Here is a 24,347-nt window from a genome sequence, read left to right on the forward strand (position 1 = left end):
GGCTGGGAATGATACTGAGGTGCAAAGGACCAAGGAGGATGTGTAGACCAGGAAATATGAGCAAGGTCCCCAAGGAGGTATGGATGTGGTTTGGTTGGGGTTTTAATATGCATTGGATGACCCTTGCATTCCCTACTAGTATGGCCTAGGCCCATGAGGTCTCCTTTGGTTTATCTAGCAGAGCTGCTCAGTGACCCCTTCATCTCTTTGATATACAACTTTGAGTCTAGGTAAAGAGGGGCACTTATCTGTGGAGTGGTTTTCTTCACAGACTGAGAATATTTCAATAGAATTCAATGGACATTCTTTCCTAGGGTGCCTCCTGGTGTATCTAGGACAAAATATGGCCAAGGCTCTCTCTGCTTCCTCCTGATTTCTCTTAATGTGCATCGTGTCCATCTGTAGGGAAAAGGGTTTGCAGCATCTCACTTTTGAAATCCTCTAGCATATTTCCGATTTCACTCTTGATGGATGAATTATAAGATGATGGACTGACCATAGGTTGACTATCCCTACCCATTTTCCTGGCTGCCCTAGAATGGTTTCTAAAGATAGTCTTGATATCCTCATAGGGTAACTAGTAGATATCCCCTCCTGATAGCAAGTGTAAGGTATCCAGAATGTCTTCCCTTACTCCTCTAAGCAAGACCAACTTCAGTGACTCAGGGTCAAGTGTGCACCTAGCCCTTTTGTATCTAAGCCAGAATCTTTCTTCATAATCCTCTAGGGATTCATCATTGCCTAATGTCATCCTAAAAATTTCCTCTTTAGTGTCTTTAGACCTACAGTAGTCCTGATACTTTTTGTTGAAGGCTTGCTACATCTGAGCCCAATTTGTGGTGCTATCTCTAGGTAAACCCATGAACCAACACAAAGTTTCATCCTTGGGAGTGGATGGAAATAGTTTCAAATTCTACTCATCATTTGTATAGTAATAGGTTCATCATATGACAACAAAATCAAATAATAAAGTGTCTAGGTCTTCTGTGGTCGGGCCATGGAAATGAGGAAGGGATGAAGGGCTTATAGTTTTCATCTTAGTATCCCCATTGGTTTCCTTGATGGGGAAGGCACCCTCAACTCATTATCTATTTCCTCTGTCATTTATGTTTTCAGCCATATGTTGAGTAGGAATGGGTTCTCCTTCTTTCTTTTCCCTTGTAGGTTCTTCAAGTATGTATGGTTGCTAACCTATGGGTTCCTCTAGTTCACAGCCGCCGAAGAAGAGGGAAGGTTGGTTGTTTGAAGCAGTGGGGGTATTTGGCAAAAATTTCCCTAAGTTATCCCTATTCCTACGAGGCATGAAAATAAATGTTTTTGTTTGGTTTTGTGTCTTTTTTCAAACTTCGAAATTAATTGCAAAATTGAAATTGCAGACTAAACGAAAACTACCAACTGAATGAAAAATTAACTACTTGATCGAAATCTTACTTGTAGAATGGAAAGGAAAGAAAAGAATGCAGAATGAAAAAGGGAGCAAACTAAATTACTTTTGCAGAAATGAGACTAAGAGCATAATATTAGAAACAAGAAATAGAAGAAAGAAAACAGTAATCACATATTACTGAGACACCTCCCCAGCAACGATGCCAAAAAGGTATGAGCACCAGTATTGTAGCAAGAATGTTGTAACTCCTGGAGCTACTAGCTTTACCTTATCAACCCGAGGTTCGTACAAACTTGGAGGTGACAGTGCTATATACACAAGTAAAAGTAATGGTTTTGCCTTTTCTCACTATTTAGCTGGCGAGAGACAACTAGAGTTTCAAGCCAGACTTCTATCGATTCAGAAGAAGCATGATTGTTGATGAAAGAAAGAGAAATCTACTATAGGATAAGTCTTGGCTACTGCAAATAAGGAAAATGACTGAAATCCTATGCTAAAAACACACCATTCTCTAACTAACTACTAAGAAACTACGCCTTATAAGAATGCCAAGCTAACATGTATGAAATGATACTGTCTAAAGCATGGAAAGTAAAGACATCAAACATCACTAATGTGCATGTAAAGGACTGAAATAAATCTGTTTTGTTCTTTTTATTCTTTTTATAGAAAATTAAGTGTAAACCCTAATCTCTTTTGGTGATGTGGCAGGTGGCTTAGTGATGTTAGTGGATGGTTGGGAGGTTTACAAGATGGTTGGAAGGTTTGGGAGACCCTTGGGTGACTTTGTGTGGCTTCCTAGATTTTTTCCCTCAATTCAGCCTCAAAAAAGGCCACTACAAGAAAACCTAGAGGATGTACTAGAAACCTACAGGATTCCCTGTATTTCTACGGGATACATCCGAGAGAAAAACGATGGTTGCTAGAGGTGATGGAAGGCTTAGGGAAGGTGGTGGATGGGTGGAATGGAGTGAGAAAATGCCTAGGATCACTCAAAACTCAAAACCAAGGTTAGGAGATGGTTGGATTTGCTCAACATGCTTGGAGGAATTTCTATGTAAAATGATGAGATTGGTGAAGATCTTGGTGAAAGCAAGGAATGGTTATGGATGGATGAAGTTGGAAGGTGGTAGCTTGCTATGAGATCCCTTTATATTTTTGAAGCACCTACTCTGCATCAAACATTTATAATCGCCAAAAAGTCATGTAAACAAGAAGAACTCTAACAAGCTAAAAAAGCAGAATTTAATGAACTAGCTGTATACTTCATTCATGAGGAAAATTACTGAATAAAATGGAATCATGGATGATATCTACTGTAATACTGAAGATCGAAGAGATGGTAATTAAATCCTACACTTGAAAAACTAATCAAATGCTGGTTCAAGTACAATAAACATTAAATCTTATGAGAAAATGGAAATCTATCATTTGGGGTTGCATAAGGGTCTTTTCCTCAAATCATGATCCCTGAGGGAAGAGGTGAGGCCAAGAAACCTAATGAAAACTTTGTGGTGCTCCTTTTATCCCTTCTAACCTGATACTAAAGTAAAGCACAAATGGAAACAAACTAATAAGCAACTAATCAAATCTACATTACTTGCAATGAAATACTTCTAAAGACAATTTAACCATCAATCTATGAAACTAAGCCAAGCATACAAATACAAGAAGAGGATCCTTTGATGCTAGGGTTAGGCCCTAACCCAAGAGCTTCAACCCTCTGATTTAACTCAGTGCTAGATCAAGAAAAAGCTCATTTTCATTATCAAAATAGATAATTACATCAATGTCTTCCACAGGGTTAGAACTCAAAAATAACTAGTGTTTTTACAACAAAAATTCGAATCCTAATGAGGCTCTAGGCCTCTCTACTTATACAACTGAAGTCCCCAATGACTTCCTTAAATCTAGGGATACTTGGCTCCCAGACTCGAGATGAACTAACTCTTTGTCTATCGCTTTCTTGGTTGCCTTTTGATCTTCATGACTTTGATGTTTGCACTCCGAGCTGGTGTGATTAATGGAGCAATATTTGAATGGGGGGGGAGTAAATGAGGAGGATTTACCTCCTACAATCGCTCTCCCTTGTCCCATTCAAGTTTCAAACCTTATTCTTTCCAAAATTTCTTGATTTTCTCTTCCAAATCCGCATTCAATGCATATTAGTCCACTAGGCATAATATCTCACTTTAACTCATCTAATTAAGCAAAATATAATCAAAACATGTAATAAATTGTGAGAAGAGTTGATTTGACTCGCTAGGAGGTGAATTAAGGCCCATATAGTTACCCAATGATGAGGCTGATCACTATTGCAGCAAGATAAAATCAATATAAATCACATAAGAGGCATGTATTAACCTCTCCAAATCATCAACCATGAATCTGTATTCTAGCAGCAATAATTGACAATACGTAACAATACATAGTGGCCCAACAAAGACATATATCATCTCTCTATAGCTATACATGGCAACAACAATAACCATCATATGGAGCATGAACCTTAACAAGATACACAGTAATGGGTAGAAACAAATAAGCATATAATGATGTAATGAAAACATCAACATCACAATAGAAATCCATGCTTGAAAACATAAGCATCATCATATGCACCAACAAAATCAATATGAAAAACATCCATTATAAATATAAGCATCATGCACCATCATCATGCTATTCTCCATGGAACCACCACATGTGTAAAATCATCAACCCAAGATGCATGATACAATAAAAATGCATGTGTAGTATACTATCCATGCATAACCAAAATACAAGCTCCTACAACAATGATATATCAAATAAACATATATGAAGGAGCATATAGCCAACTCCTACAAGGAGCCATGGAGCCATCAAAATATTGGAAGAATATAAAGTGATCCCCTTTAACATGTGCCATCTCTCCTCCTTGAGAGATTTGTGTTGAAGCTCATATCAAAAATTTTCTATCAAAAACTGAACAAAATAGCTTTTGCAAACACAACATTAGTAGCAAAAACAAAATTGATTATCATGAAATCATGAGCATCATCAAAACAAACTTCACAATAAGTATATATATTCACATATAATTCACTAGCCATAGAAACAACATCAATGATTCTTTATGAAAAACAAAATGCACCATAGCTCCCCCTGAAACCATGCAAGACTTAGTTCTTTATTTTTGTTCCTTGCTGCTCCATTTTCCTTCAAACTTTGAGTGGTTTCTCTCTTTCATTCAGATGTCCAATGATCATCTTGTTTTGCCTACTTGGCATATTCTTCATTCTTTGATTAGGTTGCCTTAAGTGTCTTGAAGTCTTGCAATCCTTGGCCATATGACCAATATTATCAAATATGTAGCATCTAATATGACCAAGAAATGGAGCAAAAGATTCAAATCTCTTAATCCTCCTTTTACAGCTCATTGCATGCAACCTGCATTCAATAGCCTTGTGGCTGAAATCATTGAATGAGTAGAAATTACCATAGAAATTACCATTATACTTGATTTCAGATGAATTTTAACAATTGGGTTGTATTACTTGCTTATTTGATTGATAGGACCTTATGCACCATTTCTTCTTTTGCTACATGGATCAACAATTTTCTATAATGTGTCCTCATTTCTGGCAGTTGTAGCATCTCACATTACCCAAAAGTGAAAATGATCTTCTAGGTGCTTTTCTTGGCATCACCTTTGGTTTTTCTTCCTTGAGTTCCTTCTTTGGTTGCTTGCTTTGTTGATGGAACTACTTCTTGCTACTTTTTCTATTTCCATCATTGGTTATACTTGTGGCTACAACAAAACTAGTTTCTTCCTTATGCATGTTGAAATCTGACTTGATAGATGAGGAAATTGTTTTCTTCTCTAAATCATTCCTTAGAGAGACCACTTCTTCTTCCAATCTCTCAAATTCCTCCTCCTTATCTATATACTTCTTTCTCATTCCTTCCTAAATCTTCTTTGCCTCATCAAGCTGGACTTTCAATCCATTGATTTATTCTTTTGGCTGATTTTATTTCTCATCAGAAATTTGCAAAAGTCTTTTCTAAAATTTACATGTAGTGGTTAGTTTTTCCACTTTAACAACTAATTATTTCATTACAATCATTTCTAATTCATATTCAGCCTTAATGTGATAAATATCCTTCTCATCATCATTATCAAAATCAATAGAGTCATCAAAATTATAATTCAAAAATGCTTTCAACATATTCTCTCGTGACACAACTTCTTTGTCTGAAATTTCAGAATTTGTTGTTTCTTTTGCAATGGATTTACTTTTTTCCTTCTTTAAATTCTTTGAATTTTGAGACATCCTCCTCTTGATTTTTTCCATGATCCATTATATACTCTCCAATCGGTCAAGCTTCACTGAACAACACTAGCTCTAACACCAATTGTTGGAAACAATGATCATTACTAAGACTGGTGGTGAATCAGTAGTGATGACCTTTATATAAATTTTCACCAATTTAAAATTTTGCAACGGACTCAAATATCCATGTACATCCAAAACATTAGTTCATTAAAACAAATAAGAAACAATAAAATCATGTCATAATAATATTGAGAAATAACCATGAGAAACACAAACATGCACACATAAGAACACAAGTATTTCTGGTCGAAACCCTTTTGAGAGAAAACCACCATGATGTTGCTATGCTGCTCAATTATTATATTAATATGCTAAACAAATTGTACATGGATTACCTTACACCCGTAATCTTGAAGACTTGGTTGCCTCTACTATATGATGGAATCTATCAATTCAGAATTATGTTTCTCTCATAGATCTATGGAAATCTATTTGCTAGAATCTCCCGTGTCCAACAATCCTCGCCGAAATACCATTAGACAATCCAATTCCTATTGGATGGAGAACTATCTTCCTACCAATGAATCAATCAAACCAATATCTATTATGAAGCTTCCACACCTTCACTTCCTCCATGCGAAACATGTTTCACAATATTTCAGACTAGATTATCAATTCACTAAACATGAGAAACCCAACAGCTCTAGTGTTCTACACATAAAATATGAATCATAAATCTGACCCAAAGGGGGGATATTCTTCAATTCTTCACACACCAAAACACTAATCCTAAACACATCTCAAGCTGCCAATTTTCTGCCACAAACTACACACAAATTTTGGATCTTCCTCTCAACTCTATCTATGATTTCTGTACACACGTTTATGATATATCTGTGCATAAATTATGTGAGAAGTTTCTACATAATCTACTCACTCACAATGGTCTCACAATGGCATACTCATAAACTCTCCAAGAAGCCAACCAAATAGACTCACAAACTTCTTCTATTTATCAAATTTTTGTGTTGGGTAACTTAGCAAATGATACAGGTTATGAAACACTCATCAATCCTTTTCACACACCTCATATTTGGTTGAGATAGACTTCTTGACCAAATAAATCCACTAACTCCACTAGCCCTTTGATATCTTCAACCTTGATCAACTTCTATAGGACCCATGAAAATTTTTGACCACATGCCAAAAAAATCTTGATCAATAACATCGCCACAACATAAAAATTAGTTGAGCAATGCAAGGAATGCGGAGAAAAACTCGTGAAAAACCTCGGTCACTCCCACAACACAACCTTCATGGAACTATAAATCTTATTCGCTCCCATAGGCTTGGCTCCATGCGGCTGGAGCTTCCCAGTTGCTCACTTGACTCAGCATGCATGCGATTGGGGCTAATGATGGCCAAAATTCAATCAACTCTGCTAGGAAACTACTCAAACTTCTTCCAGAGCTTGAAAACCCTCTGTAGAACCTCTTGACCTATTTGGAAACCCTAAAACACATCATCGAGGCACTGGAATATCACCAACATCATCATAAGTCAAACTTGGTTGACTAGCATGCCAACCAACAGCCAAACTAAACATTTGAGCCACCAAACTTATCCACAACATCTCTGCCAATAGTATGAAAATACAAAAAATGTCATACATCCTCCAACACCTATATAACCATCTTAACCATTCACTGAAACATGTATATCCTCTACAAGTCCAAAGTATAACATCATCAACATGAGAGACCTAATGTGGGGCATGGAGACCAATCAACAAGGCTCCTCAACTCTAACTCTTGTAGAAGCCACTAACATATGTATGCAACAACATGATCAAGGATATCATCATCATCTCTAAGATAGTCTAATCTAGTAGACATGCTAAGGAACATCCATCACATCTCTAAGATATTCTAGGCTAACATACATGCCAAGGACCATCTACACCTCAACCATACACAAGCCACCTGCAGCCACCTATACATATGCATATCCAACACACCTGCAACTCAAGCAACAAGGTTTACATGAATTCCAACAAACCAAGACATATGAAACACTGTAACACACATCAATTTCAACAACAAATCTTATGTTTCCTCTACACTTAAAATAGTTTAGATTGAAGTCATTTTAACAATAGTATAACATATTTCATTAAAGTTTATACCTTTATTTTATTCAATCCCCTTCACTACAAGTCTACCCTTATACCTCTATTTTCCTCCATCTTTTTCTTTCAACCTCTAAACCCATTTATTTTACAATGTTCTTTTAGTTGCAAGAAACCTGACTAAGACTCAAGTTTGGTTGTGTACCAAGGATCCATATCTTCTTTCATGGTTTTCTCCCACTTCTTCATGGTTTCTACCTACATTGTTTCATCATGTTCACCAAAATTAGTAAAAAATTCATAATATAATGAAGGATAATACCGTTTAGTAGGTCTACTTAACCTGGTATATATTCTAACATTACTAGCATGAGTTTGAGATCCCTGTTGTTGTTCTTATCCTTGTTGTTGCTCATGTTCTTGATCATTATGATTTCTTATTGTTCTTGCTACTGTTGTTGTTGTTGATCACTAATCTTTGTATAAAACCCTTTCATTGAATACCACATATCTAGTTGTGACAATTCAATGGTTTTCATAATCATATAAGTAGTAACTAAAATCATTAACACCATAGCTAATTAAGGTACACTTATTTTATTTTTCCTTAAGATTTGTTTTGTTTTCTTTGTTAATGTCGAAAAATGCTTCACAATAACAAGGGTTTATAAATGAGTAGTTTACCTTTTTTACCTGTTCATGCCTCCTCTTGAATACCACCATCCAAGGAAATTGAATATCCTCTGTTTATTAGACTAAAAAAATATCTACAACATTTGCCCAAAATTGTAAGGGCAATCTTGCATGCCATCTCATGAACCTTGCACACCCCATGATTGTCATGTTCATTCCTTTTGACAAACCATTTTCTTGTGGTGTTTCTAGAACTGTCTTCTCTCTATGAATTCCATTCTCTGAATAATAATTATCGAATTCCTTGCTACAATTTTCATCTCAATTATCTAATCTGAGACATTTCAACATCTTTCTTGTATCATTCTCAACCAAATATTTCCATTTCTTAAAACTATCAAAGACATTAGATTTTTTTTGAATACAGTAAACCTAGGTTTTCCTATTTGTGTCTTCAATAAAAGTAACATAATATCAAGAGCCGCGAAGAGATGATACCTGAGCAGTTCCCCATACATCTATCTGCATAAGCTCTAATTTTTCTCTCTTCTTTCCTTTCCCAACTCTGAAATGTATGACTCTCATCTATTTTTCATAAACACAATTCTCACAGAAATCCAAATCAACATGCTTCAAACCTGGCAACAAATTTCTTGATTGAAGAATCTACATCCCTTTCTCACTTAGGTGCCTGTTATAGACATTTTTGGGCACTGCAACCCCAATCATAAATGTCAATAAAATAAGGGCTCTTAAGTCCCTAAAAGTGTTGTTTTGACCCCTAAAAGAACAAGGTCAACTGATTACATCTTCTCCCAGAAGTTCTCCATGAAAAACTACTCAGAACTGGTCAAAACTGGACCATTTCACCTGCTCCATAGGCAAAGTGCATATTCGGCCGTCTATTCGGTCCCACCTCCAAGCAACCTAGTTGTTTCCTTCGACTGGAATCAACTAGGTAGACCCCGTTTACCGGCTAGTGTACCATTTCGAATCGTTACTCAAATATATAGAATGGTCATGGCCGGTACCATCATAGATGAAGGGGCTTCTCTGAATATCCTTTCCTCGATTGCTTGGAAAGTGCTTGGTTCGCCATCGCTTTTGCATCAAATGAGAAATCTAACAGGCTTTGACAAAGGAACCAGTCGACCATTAGGGATCCTTCCCAATGTGCCGATAACATTGAGAAGGAAAACCGTTCATATGAACGTAACGGTAGTTCAAGGACCCCTGGATTATAATCTACTCCTTGGACGAGACTATATTTATTGCATGGGAGCCATTGTCTCCTCACTCTTTAGAGTAATGTGTTTTCCGCACGAATGAAGAGTGGTCAAGCTCGTAGACCAGCTTTCATTTCCCGGTTCACACATAGCAAATAGTCATACACCAACCCTGAATGGTCTTTTCATGCAAGGAATGTCTCATCAATCCCCAGTCCGTCCACCTGATGAGCGCGAGTGATTCGAGGGACAGGACTGAAACCCGAGGGGCATGCACCCTGGTCTGCTTCGGCATGAAAGCTTCAGGTATAGGGCAAGTTTCCGCGAAGGATATATGACTACTCTGACACACCCGTCCATTTAGAAAAATGGGATTAGACTGGAATAAGATTCCCTAGTCAAAGTTATGTGTGTGGAGGCGTCTGCGCCACTCACCTTTGTCTATTTTGGTAGACATCGCCAAAGAAGTGTTTTACCTGAAGTATAGATAGAACAATCTTTGGTAACCTGGAAAGTTTCACTATACTTGGGAGCATGCAAACCTTTTGGCATGCAAGCAAAGAGCGACCATTTATCTTTTTTTTGGATTGGTCGTTTCCTAACTTGCATAAAGAAAGGATGCGGGGCAAAGCTTTGTAAGGTGCAAGCCCCATAAAAATGGCATCTTAGATGAGACATCCTTATTATACGACTGGATCGAGCAGTTTTAACGCGGACTTCAAGCTCGTTAAAAAATAAACATAAGCAATGAGCAAGTGTTTCCCCCAGCGTTTAAGCTCATTTTAAAATAAAAAATGAACCAATTTCCGGTAAATAACCATCGTGAATGTAGTACTTCAGCCTTTGAAGCCTTGGTCGTGTTCTCATCATCACCTCCACTCTGTATTGGCCGATCATTCACCTCCACTTGATTGTTTACCCCTTTTGAGGAACAGCTGCAAAGAGTGATCCTATTAGCCATCCTTGTAACGCTACCGTGATTGGAAAATTCCAAACCTTAGCTGGAATCAGCTGCTACCCGAATTTATCACTCGTTCCTCAAAGACGAGTCTCCTTTAAGCTCTTTTCAACTGACTCGTAAAATATGAAAAGATTTCCGAGCCATTGGCCTCTCTAGCTCGTTAAAGTGACTGGAAGTGTTGTCCCTCCTTTAGATTTTAATCTTTTTGGACCTGAGGGATTATTACACAAAAAGATCGAGCGCTTGTTTTTTTCGGCTCATTAAAAGTTCCGAAAATTCATCCCTTCTGTATTATTTTATAATTTTTCGAACTTAAGGGATTAGATGATGAAAAAGGATTTTTGGAGTTTCCTTTACGTCCCTTTTCAGACTCTCTAAAATTGAAGAGGACCAAGTTATCTTTGTCGTTAAACTCGTTAAAACCTAATAGCGATAAACTTGTCCATAACAGACAAGAACGAGTTTCACTATCGCTAGGCTCATTAAAGCATAGCGATGGATTTGCCCGAAGGGAAAATTATATAACGAGCATATGTTATCCTCCTCAAGCTTGACAAAAATAAAGAGGTACTGGTCAGCAATGAATGGGGAAAAATTGGGAAGAAAACTTGAAGAAACTTTGTTGGTAGCAAGTCGCTCTTGAACATGACACTTTCACTCCGCATCTGAGTCGGGTTGGGTTGTTCCATTCACTGGTCACATCACCATGGTTCCATCACACCATCCACATTTGGGGTTAATGCTACCAATCCATCATGTCAGTGTCACCGATATGTTCAAGAGAAGTCGCTCCGAGAATTCACCTGTGTCTTGCCCACTATAATACATTTTCGCTCCATTCTTTCATGACCACCACCTTGAACCGTATATCACCAGATTGTTTTCACCTCCATTAAAATCATTTGCTCCATTCCGTGTCATTGATTTGGGATTCACTAAGGCCCTCCTATGACAGATCGCTTCTTGTCGACATCAACTCATTATCCAATAAGTCGATCTAGGAACAACCCTTTCAGTACTTTGAAGCTTGCATGCATTAATGGCAAGTTTCTCACTTCCAACAACAGGTTTACATCAATGGCCTTCGACCGAAAGATTTTGCGTGGTGTTCGACACCAAGTCCTTTATTCACACCACGTGAATTGTACTGTAGTACCTTGAGGGTCATCATCATTATCGGTGATTCCTCTCGTGCTTGTTAATGGCTTACATCATTGGCTGGTAATCAGGTGATGTCTTTCCATGTTCGTCTCCAGAACATCTCTCACATGGATCGACTTGTACTTTGAGTGAAGATCGAATGAGATTGAAGACCCCAAATCTAGTTTCATCCATCCGGGCTGCGATATATATTCAGGAAAATAAGGACATCAAATGTACATCATTGCTGCACAGATAATCATCCAATCTAAGGGATGATGGCTCTACCAGAATCATCAGTCTACACTCAGACGATTATCTGTCTCATGTACATGAAAATGAATTTATAAAGATGAGCATGGGAATGCCCGCCTCAGCTAGATCATGAAAATATTATGAAGATAATGTATTGTATTGTATCTTATTATAGGTCTCCTTCCAGCTTGAAAGAACTTCAAATCCTCATGATAAAGCATTTCACCTGACATCGACAAATTAACGACCTCATGCTTTAGGGGGCAACTGTTATAGACATTTTTGGGCTCTAGAACCCCAATCATAAATGTCAATAAAATAAGGGCTCTTAAGTCCCTAAAAGTGTTGTTCCAACCCCTAAAAGAACAAGGTCAACTGATTACATCTTCTCCCAGAAGTTCTCCATGAAAAACTACTTAGAACTGGTCAAAAGTGGACCATTTCACCTGCTCCATAGGCAAAGTGCATTGCATCCCACCTGAATACACACAGTAGGTGTGATGCATGTCAAAAAGACCTTCTATGGGGTGCGATGGGTGAGAAGGGACAAATGGCAGGGTCAATCCGCAAGGTGGAGGAGCATGGAATCTTCCAGAAACCTCTCCTGTGACACTTGCCTCTCTGAATTCGACCAAGGATGAGTAAGATATCATCAATCTCCAAGTGGAATCAAGAACTATCAGAGAGAAGACACTAATCAAATCTCAAAAGATGACTCACCTCCCTTGCAGACATCTGTATATGGATTCCTCATCCCAGAGATCCAGAGGCTGGAATTTCGTATCTTGTAAGGAAGTGCTGCTGGTTTCTTAGTGGAGTATCATAGTGTTGGGTGATATAAGCTTGTCATGAGGTGAAGAAGGGCTTCTTGCTGAGAGGATGATGCTGGGTCAGAACAATTGGTTGTAATTCTCTTGGCTCTTTCTTGATTATCAATAAAGCTATTCAAGTTTTCCTCCATACACTTGCGTGATTGATGTTTTATGCATTTGTGTGGTTAATATACATCTGATCCTATATTGCTTATGATAATAGATCTATGTTCTCGTATAGTGTTATGCTGCTTTGATTCTACAGGTACTTTGTGGAGCTGGGTACACAAGAAAGAAAGTAGCAAAGGACTATCAGAAGAGAGAGGAATCGAGCAAGGAACCAAGCGCAAGACAGAGGTTGGTCTCCTTTATTCTTCTCTCATCTATCTCTCATAAAGGAAAACGAAAGTAGTTTTAGTTTGTTTATTTCTAATGTAGCTACCAGCCTTAGTGGGATTAGCAGCTTTGCATAGACACTATTCCCGGTAATAGTGCCCAAGCCTATTATGCCACAATGTAATATATACTCCTGTGGAGGTTAAATAATTAGAAAAATTAGAAATACCATTGCATAAATATTACATAGCAACCTTTTCTCATTTTGTTATTTCTTGGGCTCCTTTAGTGACCTTTCAAGTTTTGTCTGTAAATGTAGTTACACAACCTTCACCTCTGAATTACCTTGTCGAAATTAGATTTTTATTCCGATATGGAACATGCAATACCCATTAGTCTCCATTCTGTTTCTTTATAAAAACCTTGACCATTCCAATTATTTTACAAGGTTTATCATCATCCAAGCGGAGTTATCCAAAATCTCCTTGAACATAGTCATGTAAGTGTTTCCTATTAGGTGTGGCATGGAATGAAGCCCCTAAATCTACCACCCAGGAGTCAATAATATTTTCTAATGAATGAATATGAGTATCCTTCAACACATCATCTGTTACATTTTCATCCTCATCATTCTCTTCATGTCCATCTCCTTCTTTTCACTTTCGATAATTACAATATTTCTTTAGGTGTCCTTTCTTCTCACATTTCTAGCACACTATCCATTATCCAGATTTGGATTTTCCTTTCCTTGAATTACTGTGGTCTCTCAAGCTCTTTCTTCTCTCTAGTTATCTTCCCTTGGTCTTTGTAGTCAAAGCATTACCTCTTGTCACACCTAATCTTTTCCATCGCAATTCGTCACTAAGGATAACACTAATAACATCATCAAACTTTAAAGTACTATATCTAGAGACCAAATTACTAATAGCCAAGAATAGGACATTCCAACTTTATGTCAATAGCATGAAAACAATATAGCCCTAACATCATAAAATTTTTTTACCCCTACAGAACTTAACTGACTACTAACTATGTTAAATTCATTTAAATGATAAAAAGTAGATATACCTTATGAAATCTTCATATTAAACAAGTGCTCCATTAGAAATACTTTGGTTGAGGTCAAGGGTTTTTCATATAAGCTGGCCAGTTCCTTCATTACACCATATGTAGTTGTTTCCATTGAAATGTTGAAACACACCAACACTTCCAGGAACAATTGTATTGTTCCTAGTGCCTTTATGGCAAGAATTTCCCATTATTAATTCATCATATTTGTCAGCTTCTTTTCTTCTTTGATCAATGGTAGGTAAGATATCTCTAATGCAAATAATCCTCCATTTTCATCTTCCCTAGCTGGTAATCTTAGATATTGAATTTCTCAAACCTAAACCTACCATCTTCCACCATTACTGCCACTCAAATCGAGAACCCTTCTTTCTTGCAATTTTATCATCCAAATGGACCTTCGACTTTGATACCAGTTGTTAGAAAATAAATAACAAAGCAATGGACTACATAAAATATTAAAAAACACAAACACATAAAAGCATAAATAAGAGAGACACATATATATGTGGTTCAACCAATTTGGGCTACATCCATAGAGAAACAATTAGTCCTTCCTTTTATATTATCCAGCAAAATAAATATATACAACCTACAACAAATCCATTGTAATTTCCTCTTCACTCTCACATAGTCTCTCCTCTTTTCTTCACACACAAAATAATACAGTCGTATTATAATTCCCTCATATAAAATGAGGGTTACTACTAGGGCTAGAAACCATAATTAACATAACTTATATCATCAAATCTTCCACCTAATGAATGTCCCAAATTGACTACAATATTACAATATTTTACAAGGAAATTTTTCATCTATTTTTCTCTTTGGGTGTGCTTCCCTCGAAGCCCCACTATGGGGCAACTAGGTGGCTTTTGCCACCCCCTTGATAATACCGACAAAAATAGTGGGGGGGAATCCTCCCCCACAACCCCCCGTCATGGATTAGGATCTAACCATAGCTGAAACATAAAAACTTTGAACAATCAGGAAGATAATCAAGTTCCACAACCAAGAATATCCCACTTAAAGACTAATTATATCAACTCCATTTTTACTTCGCTTGTTGTAAAATGCTTCCTTAATGGACCTAGAAATTTCTCATCTTTACCATCATACATGAAGAACAATTGAAACTTAGTAGAAAATTCATTTCTCCCTGGTTACCACCTTTGCCAACATATTTGTAAGATTTTGGCTAATATCTATCTTTTCCATCTTCAATTGTCCATCTTCCAAAACTAACTACATGAAATGGTACATGAGTTGTATATGCTTAGTCTTAGAATGAAATGTTGAGTTATTTCCAAGATGAATGACACTTTGGCTATAATTGTGTAACTTTCTTATCTCCTACTTCTTTCCTAACTCATCCATAAACATTTGTAACCAAATCATTTCGTTACTAACCTCTACAGACACAACATACTTTTCTTTCATTGTTGAAATTGCAACAATGTTTTGTGTTTTTTTGACCCAACTAACAATTTTTAGATTTTCCTATAGATTCACAACTCATGTAATGTACTAAAACACAATACAAGAATCTACTATACTCTTGAAACATCAGAAAGCAATGATCGATGAAAACAATAATCGACAAGAGGAAGATAAACAAAGACACATAACATAATTGTTTCTCTGGGGAAAGCCACTACTCAAAACCCTGACTATCTATTGCATTAATCAGAAATTTTAGTGATAATATGAAGCTTGTTCTCACAAGACCAATTCCTACACAAGTATGATCCCGCACTGACCAAAACTTAGCCAATTTTTGCTGCCTGTTGAGCCCCTATTTCCTTGCACAATTCCTTAGAGGAATAATGCATATTTAATTGGGAATTCCTTCTTCCATAACTATGAAATCCAAATATAGGTCCTCTTCTGATTGCATGCATGATATGTACAACTCAGATCATTCCACAACTGATAGTACATTGTCCCTACACTCTAGTCTCAACCGGGTCTTTCTCTGAACTGACATGCATGAATTTCTAATGAGGGAATATTTAGTTAGTTGGATTAGCATTAAAGATGCACCAGTGCACCAACTCACTATTAGACCTCTACTAGTTCCACAAATAATTAGAGCTAGTTTAACTGTCTATAACTCAATCAAACTAAGTTATCTAATTACAACTCAAATAAACTCATCCTGGTCCCCTAAAATTTAGGGAGAACATATACATGACTATATAAATACTTCCAACTTGAAATTTGTAATATAATTAAGTTAATTAAACTTAATTAACTAGTTTAATTAACTATTTACAAGTTCCTATGAGATGATTTTAATTCATAGTCTACTTCAAGGACAAATTAAAATGGAATTTCTTGTTGCCATTTCTCAACACAGTTTTTCCACCTACACTAAACACATACCCTGTGGTTCTCCTCATATTATCTCTATCACCTACCATATATGCATTGAAATATCCATGTAGAATAGTGTTTGAACCTCCAAATCATAATTATTTATTAGTGGCACCTCTCCAATACCTAAGAATCCACTACACTACCATTCAATGCTATTTTTCCGGATTGTTCATATATTTACTCACAACTCCCACTACATGTGCAATATCGAGCCTTGTGCAGACCATTTCATACATTAAGCTTCCAGCTATTGATGCCTATGTAACATTAGACATATAATCTATCTCTTCCTACGTCTTGGGAAACACTTGCTTACTTATTTTGAAATGTTTACCCAAAGGCTGACTAATTGGTTTTGCATTCTGCTAATTAAATATTTCCAGCACCTTTTTTATGTACTTGCTCTAAGAAAATTTTAATTTGTGATTTTTCTTGTCTTTAGTTATTCTCATACCAAGGATTTTCTTTGCAGCACCAAAATCCTTCATTGTGATTGAATTAGCCAATTTTCTTTTGAGCACATTTATTTCCTACTTGTTAGATCCTCCAACAAGCATGTCATCTGTTAACACCCAGGTTGTTCCCTATGACTCCCAAGGGAATACGGCCGGGGTAACCACTAACCAATCTTTGGATCACTGTTTCTAGCCAAACTGTGATCAGAGAGGGCTCTCTCTTTATGATTTGTAACTGTTTATGATAGGGTTTTAGGCTAGCTATTATGCACAGGTTTTGTTTATGTTTTGGTTGAAGAGTTTCTTTTAGGTCTTATGATGTAATTTTCAAAGAGTCAAATATCATTGGGCAATGGAGTCTGTGGCTGTATAGGTGTCTAGAAACCTTGAGGTGAACTGGTGAAACTTACAGGGCCATTTGGATGCTTCATACAACGAAATTTTTGTTTTATAACACGAACAGGTGAAAAAACCAGTGAAAGCAATTAAGAATTTTCACTAAAGTATTCGAGTATTTCCACCAAACTAGGTATGAGAAACAGATAGACGCCTCAGGAGCAAAACTTGAATCCCTGGGGATGTCTATCACTGTAAAAGATATAGTTTTAAAGTGCAGCAATTAAGAGTTACACTTCATTCACTGTATCTGAAGAAAAACATGGATAATAGCTCAGATTGAGTTCAGGGTAATCAGTGATTAAATCCTGAACTATTCTTCTACTTTGCTATTAAGTTTAAAACATTTAGACAATAAAAGAGAACAAAAGACTCGAAAAACATGTAACATAGAGATTTAAGAAAACTTATTGTTTTATGAAACATTCTGGAATCCTGCAACATTCACCATTCATCACAACGCATCAAATACACCGAGCTTTGGAAATTCCATTCTCCCTTTGTATTGCTTCTCTGAGAATTTTACAGCAAGTGAGACTTCCAAAAGGAAAATAATAGCAACCCCCTGAGCTTCTGCCAGGGGTGAATATATACTTGCGATTTTTTACAAAAATATCTGAGTCCTGAGTTATCTCAGACTTAATATTCTCACCAACTTTGAGATATTATTATCAGAAATTTATTACAGCATTGAATACAAAATAAAGGCGCCTTAATGTTCTGTCAGAAGATATTTTGGCCTTTGGGATCTGCTGAGTCGGTTGAGATACTTTGATTAAATGCTGGAGAACCCGACTTTATGGCTTGTACGCTGTATTTTGGGTTGTCACCTGTGATTGTGACTGCTGCTGTGGTGAGTAAATAGCTCTGCTGAGTTGGCTCAGCATCTGCCTCTTCCTTGTAGATTTTATTCATCAAAATTGTGCCTGCGCATGACTGCTTATGTACTGGAGAAAACTACCACTACAGGTTCTGGCCTGATAAAATTATCTGTGTCAAATTCCTCCATACTTCCTGTGTGGGCAATTGATGATTTATGATTGCCCCCATAGTCTCATCTGCTTCAGTATACTTAAAGAAATTTGGTGGTGTATCAAACAGATGATCAATTTCATTCATAATAAAAAACAGATTATCCACCCTATCATACAGATTCTGCCCTGATGCTGGCCCTGTGTCTGTTGAGGTACTGGGCTGTTTTGCAATCTGTGCTACTGCATGGGCATCAATCCTTTTGTTGTAATTTTCTAGGGTGAGCAGTCTTCCTACACTGCTTAAAATGCTGGGGAGGCCTCTGTTCTGCAATGCCACAAATCTGTCCAGGAACTTGTTGATCTCGGTCTGCATATCCTGTGTCCTCCTCTCCAGCGTTCCAACTAGACTTCTTAGTGTCAGGACTCTTTTAACTACTGAGATTGTTTCAGTCCTGTTAGTAATTCCCATGGTAGCTAGTTGAGAGCTAGTTTTGTTATTTAAAACATTGATCATTCTGCTGGCAGCATCTGGCATGTGGCCAAGGCTTGCTCTGGCTCTGTGTATTTCCTTGTTTGCCTTGGTGATGAGTACTATTTGCTCATCCATAGTCTCAATATACTGCCATTGATTGGTGATGGACCGCCCAATGTTGCCCCAGAGGACTGCTTTCCATTCTGCTGTTACTTTTTCTAGTGCAAGCTCTTTTTCTAGTTCAGCTATTCTCTTTTTTAGAGCTTTTATCTCTTTCTCCTTTGCTGCTTCATTCTGCTTGCTTTTGTCAAATTTTTCATTCACCTTGGCCAAAGATTTCTTGACTTCATCAAGCTCTTTCATTTGAGATTCAAGAACTTGGATCTCAGCTTGCAGCTTCTGCATATCCAGACTGGGAGTCTGTCCTGGTGTTGGTGTAGTTGTTGCTGTAGATGGTGCTGTAGTTCCCGTTTGCTGAGGAGGAGGAGTAGTTGTTGGAGGGACTTCCTCAAGATTAATTATCACAGGAGGAGGCTGGGAGGGTTGGCCCTCTTCTCTTTGCTTCATTGCTATTTGTAGTGCTGCCTTTGCAGCTTCTGATTGTCCTAGCTGGTCTTGAGTTCGAACCAGCTCCTTGTACAGGGATATCAGTAGGTCTGTAGCATCCTTTTCCTGCCTTTGCTGGGCAACCTCGTCTGTTTGCGGATGGATGGTAGCTGGAAGCTTGATTTTCTTTCTTAAGGCCGCCATGTCTGCATCCCTTAGCTTCAGGAGTTCTTGGATACCTTTGACATCTTTAGGATCATGTCCTATTTCTATAATTACCTCTTCCAAGGACTTGATCCTGTTGTCCTTGGCTTGTGATGATGCTCTCTCCAATTCCAGCTGAGAGGCTGTATTATCAAGGCTGCTCTTCAATTTGTAGTTCTCCAACGTTTCATCTGCCAAGGAGGCATACACCATTTCACCAGTTTGTTTATGTAATTCAATCTTATCCATAGGGTGTATGTCTTTGGCCAGAACCTCCATGTTGATTCTTAGGTAATCCGAGGTAGTTTGAGGATGCAGCGTTGTGGGCATGAAGTGACTCATGATCATCTTGCCTTCACTTACATCAAAGGCAGACATGAGTCTTTGCTGATTGGTAGGAGCCAGGTTCAGCAAATGATTGTACAGCTGTACTTTAATAGGATCACTCCTCCTCTTAATGTCAATAAATTGTTGTTTGATGCTTGACTGTCCTTCTCTATGCTGGCTGGAGGAGCTGACCTCTCCTCCCACGGCTCTATCATGTTCATGCTAAAATGAACTGGCTGAAACTTCTCCACTGGGTGGGCCCATGCCCATTGCTTGCCTCACTGCTATGTCATCCTCTTGAGAGTCATTTAGTCTTTGTCTTTTCTCTCCCCGATTAAAAGACGAGGTCAGGGGAGTCTCTCTATCCCTTTTCCTGGTCAAGTCCTCCTTTTGTGGGGTTTGGAGGACCGAGGTGTCAACAATAGTTTCTGCCCTAGGAGGCACCACTGTCTGAGCCTGTTGCTCAGTGGAGCTTGGAGCATTCATCACTTTTTCTTGCTGCAAGGGCTGCTGTTCACTAAACTGTTCTTCTTCTTGTTGCTGCCCAAGTTCCTGCTGCTCCATCTCTTCTTGCTGCTGTAGCAGTGTGTCCACTTGTTCTTCTGTCAATGGAGGTGGCTGTTCCACCTGCTTCCCTTTATCCTTGCTTGCTGTCTGTGATGCTTTCTCGGCAGTTTGCTGTTGTACTGTTGATGATGTAGCAGTTGCTCCAAGTTGCTTTTTGTAGGAGAGGGGCACCTGTCCACAAGTTTCCAAGTCAGCTTCCTTTTGCATATTTCTAGCCTCTCTCTCAAGTAACTCTTCATTAGTAATTTCCTCCTCTAGGGTACCCTCTTCCCAATTTGATGCGTTGGCATACTGTTCAATCTCGGGTTGTCTCTTGTGTGCATAGCTACCCAATTTGTATCTAATCCTCCTGAGGGAGATAGCATGATTGGGGTCATAGGGTATCCATTCAAAGCTGGTTTGCAGTCTGAGGCCTTCCAGGATAGTGTTTGCCTCTTTCCATCCCTCTTCTTTTCTGTTATATAGGAAAGGACCCAGCTGGTTCCTTACCTTCAACTGTGACTTCTTGTTGTTGCTCTGAAAATGAAGATAGTCTGAGTTCCCAAACTGCCTAAAATATTCCAAGGCAAAAAGCCTCATGGGGACATACCTTGGCAACCTAAATGGGTTCAACTCACAGCCATATATCCTGATGACTGTGTGGTTTTGGTAGAAGTACCAATTACCAATGTTGTAGGACTTATTCAAATGGAGAATTCTCCTCATGTCATCAGTTAGTCTAGGAGGAGGAGTACCATGCAATACTGTCATGACTGGATAGATGAATAAGTCAATGAACTCAGTGTATGTGTAAGGTGATACAGAGGTATGATGAAAAACAGAAGTCCAGAACACAACTGACCTTGGAATTCCCTGGGCATTGAGTGGCTTCAAAGGAACAGAGAAGGTGGCTGGCTGATAGAACAAGAATAGATGGTATATATATGAAGTATACCTGAATAGTCTTTCCCTCTTCAAGTTCATAAACTGCTCATGGATTTTATCTGCAATGTAGGTTGCATAGTCATAATGTACAGCTGGGGGTTTACCAGGAGAGAATATAGACAGCATTGCCATTAGGCTATCATCCACATCCTCCATCCCCCTGAATCCTAGGACATAACTGGTTAAATCCACTAACATCCTGCCCAATTCATTCAAATAGTGATACCCAATAGGAGGGGTTCTGACTGATTCAGAGCCTGGTCTTACAAACAACTGATTGATTTTAATGATTTGGTCATTTGACAGCTTGGTCCCTTTGTTTATCAAATTCTGCATAAAGAGGGGGGTCAATTGCTTGGCAGATTGGAAGTGCAGCATTCCATTTATACTCTCTGGGGTAATCTGGAATAGGATTGAGCCTGTGGGGCTGATGACAGCTCTTTGGTTTGGGTCATAACATTCCTGGCAGCTGTAGATCAGTTCTGGCATAGGATTTACTTGGGAAGGTTGTAGATGGGCAAATTTGAGTCCCAAATTCCCAAGATGTCTGCCCCACTCAGGTGCTGGGCTTTTAACTCATTCATCATCTGGATATTGTATTTGGTTCCCATAGGGAACCAGTCCAGCATTTGGTAATCCATGTCTCCCAGGGCTTTCCATGCTAATTCCTGGTGAGGAGCATTGAGGGGCTTGATATTTAGAGCAATAGGAGTCTCCATAGTTCTTCAAAGTGCAACAATTGTAGGTGAATAGTCAAAATGGAAGCAACACAGAATAGAGGTGATTCTCTGTAAAGACAGTTTGTATTTAGATACCAGAGGGGGATTTACACAACAGCAGTTGGAATACTGTTTGTTTTGGGAGCAGAGCTTTTCTAAGGTCTGACTATGTCCTCTTTTAGCGGGTAATTGAGACTAACTAGGAATTAGCCGAGAATACGCAGTGAGTGTTGCTTTCTGGGCGAATTTACAGGTATTATGGCTCGGCTGGTGCTTTTTGGACTTCACAGTTACAATGGTGGACGTGCAGAGGGAAATGGGCGGTGTAAATGCAGTTTCAAGGTGTCTTAAGCCTTCTGAGCAACTTAAATTTCAATAACAGTCGTATGGAGGGCAGAACAATGGTAAATACCTGTTAATTGACGAACAGAGGTTGCGCAGGTGTGCACGGTTGATGCTGAGGAGGTCGCCCGGGTTAACTCAGCAGGTTGGCGGAAATTCGAACGTAAACGGTCATGCAGAAAGAACAATAGCGACAGGAGAGAAAAGTGGGAAAAACACGGTTTTTTGGGTAAATATAGACTTTTTTACCATTTTGGCGCTTTTTAGTGATGACGTCAGCATGACGTCATTGGTGGGTCAAGGTGAGGTGACGTCAGCTGACGTCATCGGGTGACGTGGCGGTAGACTATTGGTGCAAGGGGGCGATGAGATGGCAGCCATGTCAGCGGCCAGGTGGACGAATAGCGGGAGCGAGTACAGGTGGATGTGACGTGGCGATTCGTTGGCGGAAAACAGTTGGCGGTTAGGACCGTAGCGGTTACGGTTAAGGTTAACCGCTACGGTTTCTCGGGGCGGTTTAGGTACGACGCCGAATGTGTCAGGCCTTGCTCCGAGAGGCTTTAGCGTTTGACGCGTGGAGAGGTACTGACGTGACGCAACGTCACCTTCTCGGGCGGTAAAGGACAGCAGTGGGGGCCGCTCCGATATTGCTGTGGGTCGTCGGATCTCAGAGACTTGATCCGACGGTGGGCGGAGTGCGAAGATGCTCGGGTTATATGCAGGCGGAAAACTTTGGGTAGAGGGTTTTTTATTGGTTTTTCATTGGTTTTTCAATGTTTTTGTATTTAAAACAAACAATGCGCTAACCTTTGGAAATGCGCCAGAGGCGGGTTTTTTGGCTTTGGTAACTTTTGCAAAGGATTTAAAGGCGGAAGAGGGTTTTATAAGGGTTTTCCAATGCAAATGATGGTTTAAGGAGCAATTTGACTTGCAGCAAGGGGGAATGGGATGGAACAGGTTCACCAAAGTGACCAGATGTCATTTTGGTCCCTTTTGAAGAATATATGGCTATAATGCCAAGGGGAGGGAGTATTTATAAGATTTGGGGCTTTATACACCATAGTGTTAGTATTATTAGGGGAAGGGGTAAAATAGGGGAGCTATATAGTAGAATTAGAGGTTAATATGAATGAAGGGAGCAAATGAAGGGGATTTTACTGAGTTTATCTGAAATTGACTTGGTTTTGAGAGTAGATCAAAATGAAAAGATCTTAGACAAGAAATGTGGATTCTGAATGAACTAGAACCACCATAAAACCATGATCTCTCTTCATAAATCTCAGCTAAAGAAAGGGAGTGTTAGTAATGGAATAGAGGGGAAGAGGGAGGTTAGTTATGCTCCTTGCTGTAATTTGATGGAATTAACCATTTTGTCCACCGACAGATTTTTTGCCTTGGCAAAACACCTCTTGACATATGAGTAGTGGTGAAAATATCCTTTCTGCAACCACAACTGCCTACCCAGCTATTTTCCTAGCATTTTTTGTTTCTCCATTGGAGGGTGCATTTAGGCTTGCAAACCCTTACTTGCCTTTTCTTTTCTTTGGCTTTTTCTTCTTTCTTTTCTATCTACTTCTACCCTTATCTCTTCCAAGGTCCCAGTTTAAGCTGTTGGGAACCTTTGCTTCTCTACCTAAACTACTTGTCTGCCAAGATTAAACAGTTTGGACAGACTTCTTTCTCTATTCTATAACTCAAAATTGAACACATGGCATGATCCAGATTAGACTGTTGAATCATCCACAAAATTGAAATAAAGGTCTTCAATATTTGAAAC

Source organism: Pinus tabuliformis, chromosome 1_2 (assembly GCF_031772625.1).
Source record: "Pinus tabuliformis cultivar Carrire ecotype Pingquan chromosome 1_2, CPIR1, whole genome shotgun sequence".
Lineage (NCBI taxonomy): Eukaryota > Viridiplantae > Streptophyta > Pinopsida > Pinales > Pinaceae > Pinus > Pinus tabuliformis.